Raw genomic sequence first — 11,146 nt, 5'->3', positions numbered from 1 at the left:
GAAGCTAGGCTAATTAGAATCAGACTTTTAGCTTAGTATTCTTTATTTCTATCCTTTATCGATAACATAATAAAGAAAAAGGAATAAAGGAAAACGAATAAAAATAATAAAAACAAATCGTTAAATAACTTAGTTAATTTTAACTTAAATAAATAATAAAAAATATCGTTCTGCTGCTTAAAAATGGCTTAATAAGAGACTGGAAAAGGAATTTCCGTCCGGAAGCTCTAGGGTAGCATAGACTATTAAAACTGGACTATAGGAATGTATACTCACTTCGCTCGTAAAGGAAAATATATTAAAGACGTTATAAAGCCCCTTCCAGTAAATCCTTCTATAAAATAGAAGGAGGAGTCTCTAAAGGTAGCTGGAGATATACTCTCTGCTCTTTTAGACGGTCCCTTAACCCAGGTTTAAGGAATAAACGAAGCTTTAAAAGTATAGGATAAACTAAAGGATTTATATAAAGCAAAGGGATTCCAGGCCGACTATATCGTCCTGACTTCTTTCTTTAACCTCTCGCCTTCTAAATTCCCTAATCTCGAAGCGTATTTATATAAAATACAAAAGAGACTGCTCACCTTAAATCAAAGAGGTATATCCTTTTCTAATAAGGTGATCTTTGCCTGGATTCTTAATAGTCTCGATAAGAGGTACGAATCTATAGTAGGGTAAATAACCTAAGCTCTCCGTCACAATATCACTAGTTATACACTAAATAAATTAATAGCGGAATTAATAGACGCTTTAAGAAAGGTCGATTAGCCATCGAATACCCTCCTGATATAAGGTTCGAAGTCATAGAAGAATAAGAAGCCGTGGAAAAAAACCAAGGGTTTATTCTATAAGAACTATAAGAAGCCTGGCTATACGCCGACTAACTATTACTTTCTTTATCCTAAAAAAGCACTTAAGAACTAGGTAATAAAGGATAATTCAGGATTAAGGAAAAATACCCAGAATAGGGTAAATAAATCCCAGTCCTCTTAAAAGGATAAGGAAAAGAAAGGAGGTGGAAATACAAGTCTCTCTCGAAAAGAGAAACGTATAATAAACCTCGTACTAAAGGCAAAAGAATAGCACGCCTTAGATACGTCTTTAGAGGAGGAGAACGACGAGTCTGCTACGGTTAATATAATTATAGATTAACAGAATTAACCCTAGGATTAACCATAAGATTAGTTACAGGAAAAAGAAAAGGAAAAAGAATAGGAAGACGATAATAAAAACGAAGAGGCCGGCGTTATTTTTAAAGACGTCCTCCCTCCTCCGTTTCCTCTTCCAGACCATCCTAATCCTTTCACACAGGATTTAATAGATATAGATCAGGTATTTATTATCTCTTCTAAGAATAAAGATATAAATAATACTAACCTTAATATAGATTAGTTAGTGGAAAAGATTTATAAAATATAAGCAGAAAATAGTATTAAATTAGATCTGAATTTCTGTGTAGACAGCGGGGCTACGGCGCATATTATTATAAATAAAAGACTCTTTTCTACTTATAATCCTAAAGAGAGAACTGTTTATTAGGGTTAGGTAAAGGAAATAAAGACATAAGGTGAAGGAGACTGCGTTATAAAATTCAGGGATACTAGAAAGCTTCTGCTTTTAAAAGAGTGCCTTTATATACCGGAAATAGGCATAAATATTATTAGTCTCTCTTGTCTTAATAGTAAAGCTCGCGGTCTTACTAGAAACAAAAAGCTCTTATTATTTAATAATAAAAAGCCCCTCTTTCTTTATATAACGGCTCTGCTTTATAACAGGCTATACTAGGCTATAGCACGGGCACTGTCGTACGGGGGGGCTAAGTCTCTGAAAATAAATAAAGAAATATAAGAAAGGGGTTGGTTGAACCTTAACAAAGAAATAATATAACAAAGAAACCTTAACCTCTTTAACCTCTTTAACCTTAAGAAAAGCTTTATAAATAAAGAGACCGTAATAACCGTCGAAGGACTACCTCTATAACTAAACACATAACGCTATAGCATAACAGGATAGGTTACATTAACCCTATTACCTTAAAAAGTCTTTATACTAATACTCTTTAAAAAGATTATAATATAACCAACGAAGAGTTAACTAAAATACAGAGCTATAATGCCTATAAGAAGAGTAAGTCTATTATACTTACGAATAAAGATTCAGTTAATAAATACAAAGACTTTTCCTATTTAGAAAAGGTTTATATGGATCTTTGCGGTCCTATCGAACCTCTTTCTTATAATAAGAAGCGTTGGATTTTATTTATACTAGACCGTTCCGCCCGGTTTCTATGGGCATAACTACTCTTAGACAAGTCTAAAACAACGGTTATAATAGCTATAAAAGAGTAGAAAGCTTAGGTAGAAAATAAGAATAATAATAACAATAATAATAATAATAATAATAAATATCACTTCTCTATTAAAGAAGTAGATATAAATAGTGGAAAAGAATTTAATAACGCCTCTTTTTAACGCCTCTTTGCAGGTGTAAAGCATAATATAAAACCACCGTACACTCATAAAGCTTAAGGCTCTATTAAACGAGTTATAAGAACTATAATAGAAAAGGTTCGAGCTCTTTTTTTCTACTTAGGGCTACCTCGATACCTTTAGGGTGAAGCTATGCTTTTAGCTGTTTATATATATAACAGATTACTAAATTCAGCTCTTAAATATAAGAGTCCCTCTAAGCTTTTATAAGGTCAGAAACCTAATATTAATAATATACGGGTTTAGGGTTCTATTATTTATTATAAAAACAACGACCCGAATATAAAGAAACTAGATACAAGGGCACTTTAAGGTGCTTTAATAGGTTTTCATGACTATAACTATAAGGTTTATAACCCAGTAACTAGAAAGACTAGTTAGTTTCGAGACGTTTATATCTTAGAAAATCAGTTTCTTTACTCTTCTTCAGACAACTATAACAATAACTATACGCCTGAAAATAATAATAACCTCCCTCCCTATATTAATACTCAGGTATATAATCAGGTTTCTAACCGCGGGCCTTATTAACCCGTTGAGTATAATAAAGGAATCACTTTTAGTGAAAATACCGGTTAATTTTCATAAAATATTCCTCCGCGCGTTTCGAAACGTTCTGTTAAGTCTATTTAACCTGAAGAAGAGAATAATAATAACAGATATAAGAGTCTTCGTCTACGGGCAGCGGGCTGTAAAGTTCTAGCTATTAATAATAATAATAATAATAATAATAATAATAATAATAATATCAACTATAGCCCGGCTAATAATAATAGTCGCCAGAGTACTAGGCTAGAAGTCCAAATACCTTCAGAACCATTAAAGCCGGACTATAAGGATTTAATATCCTATGATAATAGTGCGTACTTGCTATATCATATAAAAGATATAATACTTAGAAACCTATAGTTTTAAGAAAATTCCCTATTTCTTTTAACTGTAAATTCAATTAACGAACTAGCTACCTATAAACAGGCTATAAACTGCCTAGATAAAGATAAATGGATAGACGCGATAGTAGCAGAAATATCACAACTCGAAAAGAGGAAGACCTAGGACTTAATAAGTATAAGAAATACGCCTAATAATTATAATAAAATAAAAGAAGACTACCATGTAGTAGGAGGTCGTCAGGTCTTCAGAATCAAATATAATAGCTCTGGCGAAGCTATTTAATATAAGGCTCGGTGGGTTATTTAGGGGTTTAATTAGGTTCTAGGTCTTGATTATCTAGAAACCTTTTTAACTACCTGCCGGCCAGAAAGCTATAAACTAGCTTTAATACTAGGCGTATTACGCGGCTGGAAATTCAGGCAGTTCGACGTTAAAAACGCGTTCGTTTATGCTGATATAGATACCCTGATATACGCTATACAACCCACAGGCTTCGAGAGAGAAGACAGCTCAGAAAATAATAAAAATAAAAATAATAATTGTATAACACTCTGTAAGCTTAATAAAGCTTTGTACGGGTTAAAACAAAGTCCTAGACTCTGGTATAATTACCTAGTTAAGATATTAACTAAACTAGGTTGCCGGGTCTCAATATAATAACGGACTTTTTACTTTTTATAAATATAATAAAATTAAAAGAATAGAAGAACGAGCTATTCTTTTATGCCACGTTAACGATATAGTGGCTCTGAGCCCTTCTAAGGATACTTTAGACTATTTCTTTAAGGAGATGTCTAAAGATATTATACTTAAAGACTTAGGTGAAATAAATACCTTTCTAGGCTATATAATAAATATAAATAAAGATGATAAGACTCTTTCTATAAGTTAGTTGCCTTATACTAATAAGATACTTAAAAGGTATAATAAACGAAGTCTGAAAAGGGTTGACACCCCTTATATACATAAGAAGGTCCTAGTACTAAATCCTGAATAAGCGTTAACTAATAATATAAATAAATACTAATAGGAAATCGGGGCTTTATTATATCTAGCCTTGCATTTAAGACCAGATATAACTTACGTAGTTAACTAGTGTTCTCGCTATATAAGTAATCTCTTATAAGACCACTTTACTGCGTTAAATCGAATCTAGGCTTATATAAATATATATCCTAATATCGGTCTTTTATATAACTGTAATAAAGAAGACCTTGGTATTTACGGTTATTCTGATGCCAGCTTTTTAGATATAATCGAGGATAGAACCTTGATTTTAGGATATATTTACTGCGTAGGAGTAAATAACCCCGTTAGTTAGACCTTAACTAAATAAAAGGTCGTTGCTTTATTAATAACAGAGGCCGAATATATAGCTCTTATAGAAGCTTCTAAAGAAGGAATCTATCTTTATAATCTATATAAAGATATACTACAGAATCTAGGTCTAGATTCTAATACAAGAGGCAATAATAATAATAATAAAAATAATAATAATAATAATAATACTCTCGAGATTCCTATTATCTTAATAGATAGTGAGAGTGTAAAGAAGCTCGCCGAAAACCCTGAATTTCATAAACGGGTAAAGCACATCGACAGGCAGTATCACTACTGCAGGCAACAGCTATAAAATAATAAAATAAAGATCGTATATATAAATACGAAATTTAATATAGCTGATATAATGACTAAAGGTTTAGCAAAAGAGACTCATAATACTCTTTATGGTTATATGAACCTAGGTTATAAGGACGATATGTTGCCTGAGTATAATTTGCCGCCTTATAATAATATTAAAGAATTAAAATACTAGGTTTTAATACTTAGTATTCTTAGTTCTTTATAAGGGGAATAACTAGGTTTTTTACCTTCGGGTTTTCCTAGATAATAAAGGTTTTTCTGAACTTTCCTTTGGATAATATACTATAATAATAACAAGGGTTTTTAAATTTTCCCTTGAATTAAAAAGAAGAGGTTTTTTTAAATTTTTCCTTTATATATTCTAGTCTTAGATAGACTAGGATTACTGCACTATAATATAACATAACTATAAGTATAACCTGACTAAGCTGCACTTATTATATAAGAGTCAGCTTACGGGGGGTGTTGATATTATACTTATAATAAGTAATAATTATATAAATATACTAGGTATCGTAAATACGATATCTTAGTTATTACTTAAGCAAATAACGTGGCGTGACAACCGCCGTGTAGGCTGTTAACGTAACAGTCGCCACCCAATCTTTCAGGGTCTTTTGCCAGCCCCGGATCCAGGAAGAAATCCCAGAAGTCAGTTCTTTACATATAACTACGCGTTTACGTAACAAGCAGTAATCCTACGGATCTACGAATTCAACAGTTATTTTGCTTGATTCCTCTCTTCTGCGCGTACAGCGTACTACTCGTAGCCTAATTTATTAAAACTCTTAGTACTCTTAGAATAATATAATAAGGAGCTTATATAGTTACACGATTATTTCCTTTTATAAGCGGCTAGTTATAAGTTAATCGCACTAAGTAAGGCCGAATAATTATATTAGCTAGAATTAAGAAAAGGAAAGGAAAAGGTCTATAGAGAAGTGCAGGATTTACTAGGTTTATACGAATCCGCGGTAAGGGCAGCGCGAGGTCCGAGCATCGGATCTGCGTGCTGATTAGCGGTTCCGGCCTTATACCGGAACTATACTTTTAAGGGGTTAACCCGTGATATTACCCCCCTCCCCCCCCCCCCTCCGGGGCCATAATAACTAAGCGCCGAACCTATTATTTTCTAGACGCGTCACGAGGGAGGCGTGTATCCTCCCTTATATTAGATATATTTAAGTCGCGCGGCGTTTACGGCGACTTCGCTCCTAGGTCGCTAGCATTCCGCGCTACGCTAAGCGCTTACCCTTTATATTAAAAACGCCTAGTTACGCCTTCCTCTTTATTTATAAACTATTATAATAAATAGCTCTATAGGCTTTTATCGTATTCCGTAGTTTGATATTATAGTATAAGTATAGCTTTGCCCGCTTTTTTATTTATAGTTAATTCTTCCTTTATAAGCCTATAACGTCGTTTTAGTAGTAAGCTTTATTATTTATTCCGTGCTTAGGGCTATATTATTCTCCGCTAACTTATAGCGTAGTCGTTCCGTATTCGCTATCTTTTTATTAATTTAATAAAATATCCTTCTAACTATTTAATCTACTATTATAAGTCTCCTAATAAGTCCTCTCGCTAATCCGGTTAGGTTATAGCTAACGGAGTGTGTCTAGATATCCGTACCCCGCTATAACGCCTAACATGCCCGCGAGGGTATTACTAAAAAACCTTTTACCGTTAGCGATATCGCCGCCTCCCCCTCCGTCCCCCCTTCTCCCTTTATTAAGGAAGTCGTCGATAAGGCCTTCGCCACGATAACGAACCCCGGTAAGCGTCCGGGTAAAGAAAAGGTATACGATTATAGTCTATACTTCGCTATAAGGGCCCTATTAATACTCTAGTAGCTTACTATGCCTAATAAGCGGTAGCGCGGTCTAAGCCACCCCCCCGGTTATTACTATAATAACTTCTACCGCCTATACGCCGATCGTATCGCGGGTAATAAAATAAAATTTAACTAAACGTGTTATAATTAGTCCGGGCCCGGCACTGCCTATAAAAAGCCTAAGTATTACGAGTATACTATCGGATCCTATACCTACCGCCTAATAAGTTCCTTATAATCTATAAGCTAAGTAGTTATAACTAACTTCCTTAGCTCCCTCCTAATACCGCCTAGTTTATTTATCCTATAGCGGCTATGGGTTATGCTATACACGATAATCCGGATAATAATAATATAAGTATTCCCGAACCTTTTTTAAGGTCGCTACTAACTCCGGTCTAGCTCCGCGAGGCCTTTAAATTAGCTCGCGGCGACTACTATGCCTTATTATCCGAGGAACCCCCCGCCACCGCCGCCACCACTATAACTAATACTACCACCACTACTACTAACACCGCCTCCGCCCCCGTTAATAATAACAAGGGTCTCCGCTATAAGGTGGAGGCCCTCCGCTAGGAGGTTTAAGGCTAGGGCGTTATAATAACACGCCTCTTAGAGGGTATTCTCGCCGCCCTCTAAGGAGGTAATAATCTAGCTACTAGTAGTAATAGTAATAAGGGCGGTTTAAGTAAGAATACCGCTAACTAAAGTCCTTTACGGAGGTATTATCTGCCTTTTTAGGAACCGGCGGGGGGGCTAATAAATTCCCCCCCTTTAATTAACTTACGACCAGAGATCATTCTCCCCTTAGATCTAGGTCCCCTTATCTTCGCGTATACTTTATAGTATAGTCTTATAAAGGCCTGTTATTCGTATCGGCTAGGCCGTATTTTACTTCTAAAACGTGTAATACTATTGTGTTTTTTATAGCGTCTAACGGTTCCTTAATAAGTTCTATATATCCTGCCTAGCGTACTAATACTTTATAGTATACGCTATAACCTTATCGCTTATTCTATACGTATAAGATACTTTCTACCTCCTACTCTTTATAGCTATAAAGGGCGTCCTAAATCGGTTCGGGCTATAAGTCGGTTACGACCTATCCCGGGAGGGGGTCGCGGCTAGCTCGCTTTAGGATATCGATATAGAAACAGGGATATATTCCTAAAAGTATATCTAACTCGATAATATAGGAGTTAATTACTTTTATTACTCTATACTTTTAGTATAGCTAGCTTAGCTTCTTCGAAGGCCTAGGTATAAAGTAGTTAGCTATAAAAAGCTAGGCGAGGTCTCCCACCTTAAAGCGTTCGGCTAGGAGTCGCCGTTTATTTATAGACTCCTTATCCTATAATTACTTCGAGGCTATAGCTACCTATATAAACTCTACCGCCCCTTTTAAGCGACTTAGTAGGTTATAAGCGGCGGCCTCCTTTAGGTATATAGGCATAGGGTCGTGGATTTAGATAGGGTCGACTTAGAACCTATATTCTAGGAAAAAAGGGCTTAGCTAGGTCGTTAAGCTTTTCCTACTATTAAGCGATAACTACGCGGCGGGTAATAGGCGACCCTAATTATCCTAGGAATAGTATATAAAGGCGCGGAGATAGGCCTAGATATCTTAGTTTAGCCTTTTAGGTCCTTTATCGGTTTAAGGGTAATAAGCTATACTAAGTCACTACTTAATCCTTATAAGCTTATAAAAGTATCGCTAAAACCTCCCGGTCTAGTTTAAGCCTTAGTCGCTAATAATTCAAAAGGGTATACTATAGAACCTAAAGTGGTAGTTTAGGAAGCGTTTAGCGTAGGCCTCCGCTTTTATCGTTTTTATCGCTTCTAATATCACGGACTTTATTAGCCGGTCTATAATCACTTATAGGAACCGCGCCTTAGCCTCGCTAGTAGGTAGTAGGTCCGTTATAAAGTCTATCGCGAGGTGGCTACGGATTCGCTTAGGTACGGGTAGTGGTTTTAGTAGTCCGCGCTTCGTGTTCCGCTACTAATTACCCCTATTACACGGGTTATAGTTAAATATAAACTTCCGTATATCCTTATTTATACCGGGCTAGAAGAACTATTAGGCTATTATAACGATCGTGTTCTCCTTACCCGGGTAGCCGCCGATAATAGAATCGTGGATCGCCTATACTAAGCGTCCCCTTAGCGGTAAGTCTTCTCCGGAGCTCGGAACCTAGAGACGATCCCGGAAGGTCACGTATCCTATAGGGTTAAAAGAATATTCCACGATCTATAGCTATAGCCTAAGGGATAAGTTAAAGCTATAAGCTCTTATAGTAATTATAGCGAGGACTCCTTAATACTAGGGGTCGGTTACTATAATCTTATCCTAAAGTTATTAAAGGTCTTCGTTTACTTTAAACACGCGCTTAATAGATATCTTCCGTATTATCGGCTCGGGGATCGTTTTTAGGATCACGGAGTCAGGTATTAATTAAATTACTCGTCCCTATTCCTAGTCGTCTAAGCTATCCTTTAGGGCGTCCTATTCGCGATAAAAGAGCGTATCCGCCACGAAGTTCTTTATACCTCGCCGGTACTCTAGTATAAAGTTAAACTAAGCTAATTCGCCGGCCTAGCGGCTTTACCTTTTAGTAAGGGACCGTTTAGTTATAAAGTACTTAAGGGCCTTATAGTCTACTAATATCGTGAATTACTTATAGCTAGTTAGTTCTGCCTTCTAGGCGAGTATATAGCTTATAATTACTAATATCTCCTTATTATAAATAAAGTAATTATATTCCGCCGGGGTAAGCTTATACGAGTAATATATAACTATATAACGACGTCCTAGCTTGTCCACCTAGGACAGGATACCGCCTAATATATAGCCCGAATAGTTAGTCTCTAATATAGTCTTACGGTCTAGGTTCTATAGCTATAAAACAGGCTCTATCTAAAAGAGTCGTTTTAGCTCCTTAAAAGCGGCGTCTTCCTCGGCCCCCCACCTAAAGAGCCGATCCTTCTTCGTTAATACTAAGAGGGGGGCCATAATACCTATAAAGTCATAGATAAATATCCGGTAGTAGTTCGCGAATCCTAAGAAACTTCGTACTCCTTTTACTAAGGTAGGGGCCTCCTAGTCGCGGATAGCCTTTAACTTCTTAGGGTTATAAAACACTCCTTTATCCACGGTAACGATAAAGCCTAGGTATTTTACCGTTATCACGCTAAACTCGCACTTAGCTAGGTCTAGGTTTAGGCCGGTATTTACGAGCCTATATAGTATTAGCCGGACCTTTATTTTATAGTCCTTATAAGATCCGCTAAAGTAAATCAGGACGTTATCGATATATACGGTAATAAAATCGTTAAGGAACTCCTATAGCGTCTAGTTAATATAGTGTTAAAAGGTGGTAGGTACGCCGCTTAGTCCGAAGGGGTATACTAGTCACTTAAAGAGACCGAAGCGCGTCCTAAAAGCAGTCTTACTCTCGTGTCCAGGAGCTATACGGATCTTATAGAAGGCGGCGACTACGTTAAGCTTTATGAACCACTTAGTATTAGCTAGGTTACGTAGGGTCTTAGTGATTAAAGGGAGGGGGTAGCGATCTTACTAGGTAATCACGTTTAAGGCTCTATAATTATAATAAAAGCGTAACCCGCCCTATAGTTTCTTTATAAACAGGACCGGCGTAGCTATAGCTAAGCTATTAGCTCGTATAAATCCCTTATCTATTAGGTTATTAAGCGTTTTCCGGAGCACTAGCAGCTCCTCCTTTAATATAATATAAAAGGGCCCCTATAGTAGGGTCGGCTCGAGTCTATTAGGACCTTATTTTAGGGTGATTTTATAGTTAACGCCTAGTCGGTAAGGGGGCAGGTTATTAGCCTTATCGGGTATAAAAAGGTCGCCGAACTCTTATAGTATATTTATAGGGATATAGTCCTAAGGGTCTACTAGTTCCTTTTTACGGAGGGCCTTATCGATATCCCGTATACTAATAGCACGGATTAAGGCGTTAAACTTATCCCTTTCTTTTCCCTTTAACCCCCTTTTTATTTATCGTATTATAGCCGTAAACACCGACCCTAAGACTAGCCTTACCTCGCGGATAGCTCGTATATCGGCTAGTTCTTCCTCGCCCACTAATCGCAGGTTAATATCGGCGACTCTATAGTATAACCTATAATTCTTCGCGTAATATATAATATTATTATACTCTAGCCACGGTTTTCCTAGGAACACGTTCTAATCTAGTCCTTCTACTATATAAATAAAGACTTATTATATATAGCCGCTAATCTTAAGCTTAAATATAGCGAT

This window comes from Sodiomyces alcalophilus (genome assembly GCF_042370955.1).
Source record: "Sodiomyces alcalophilus JCM 7366 unplaced genomic scaffold ACRALscaffold_4, whole genome shotgun sequence".
Taxonomy (NCBI): Eukaryota; Fungi; Ascomycota; class Sordariomycetes; order Glomerellales; family Plectosphaerellaceae; genus Sodiomyces; species Sodiomyces alcalophilus.
Note: the sequence above shows the minus strand (reverse complement) of the source record.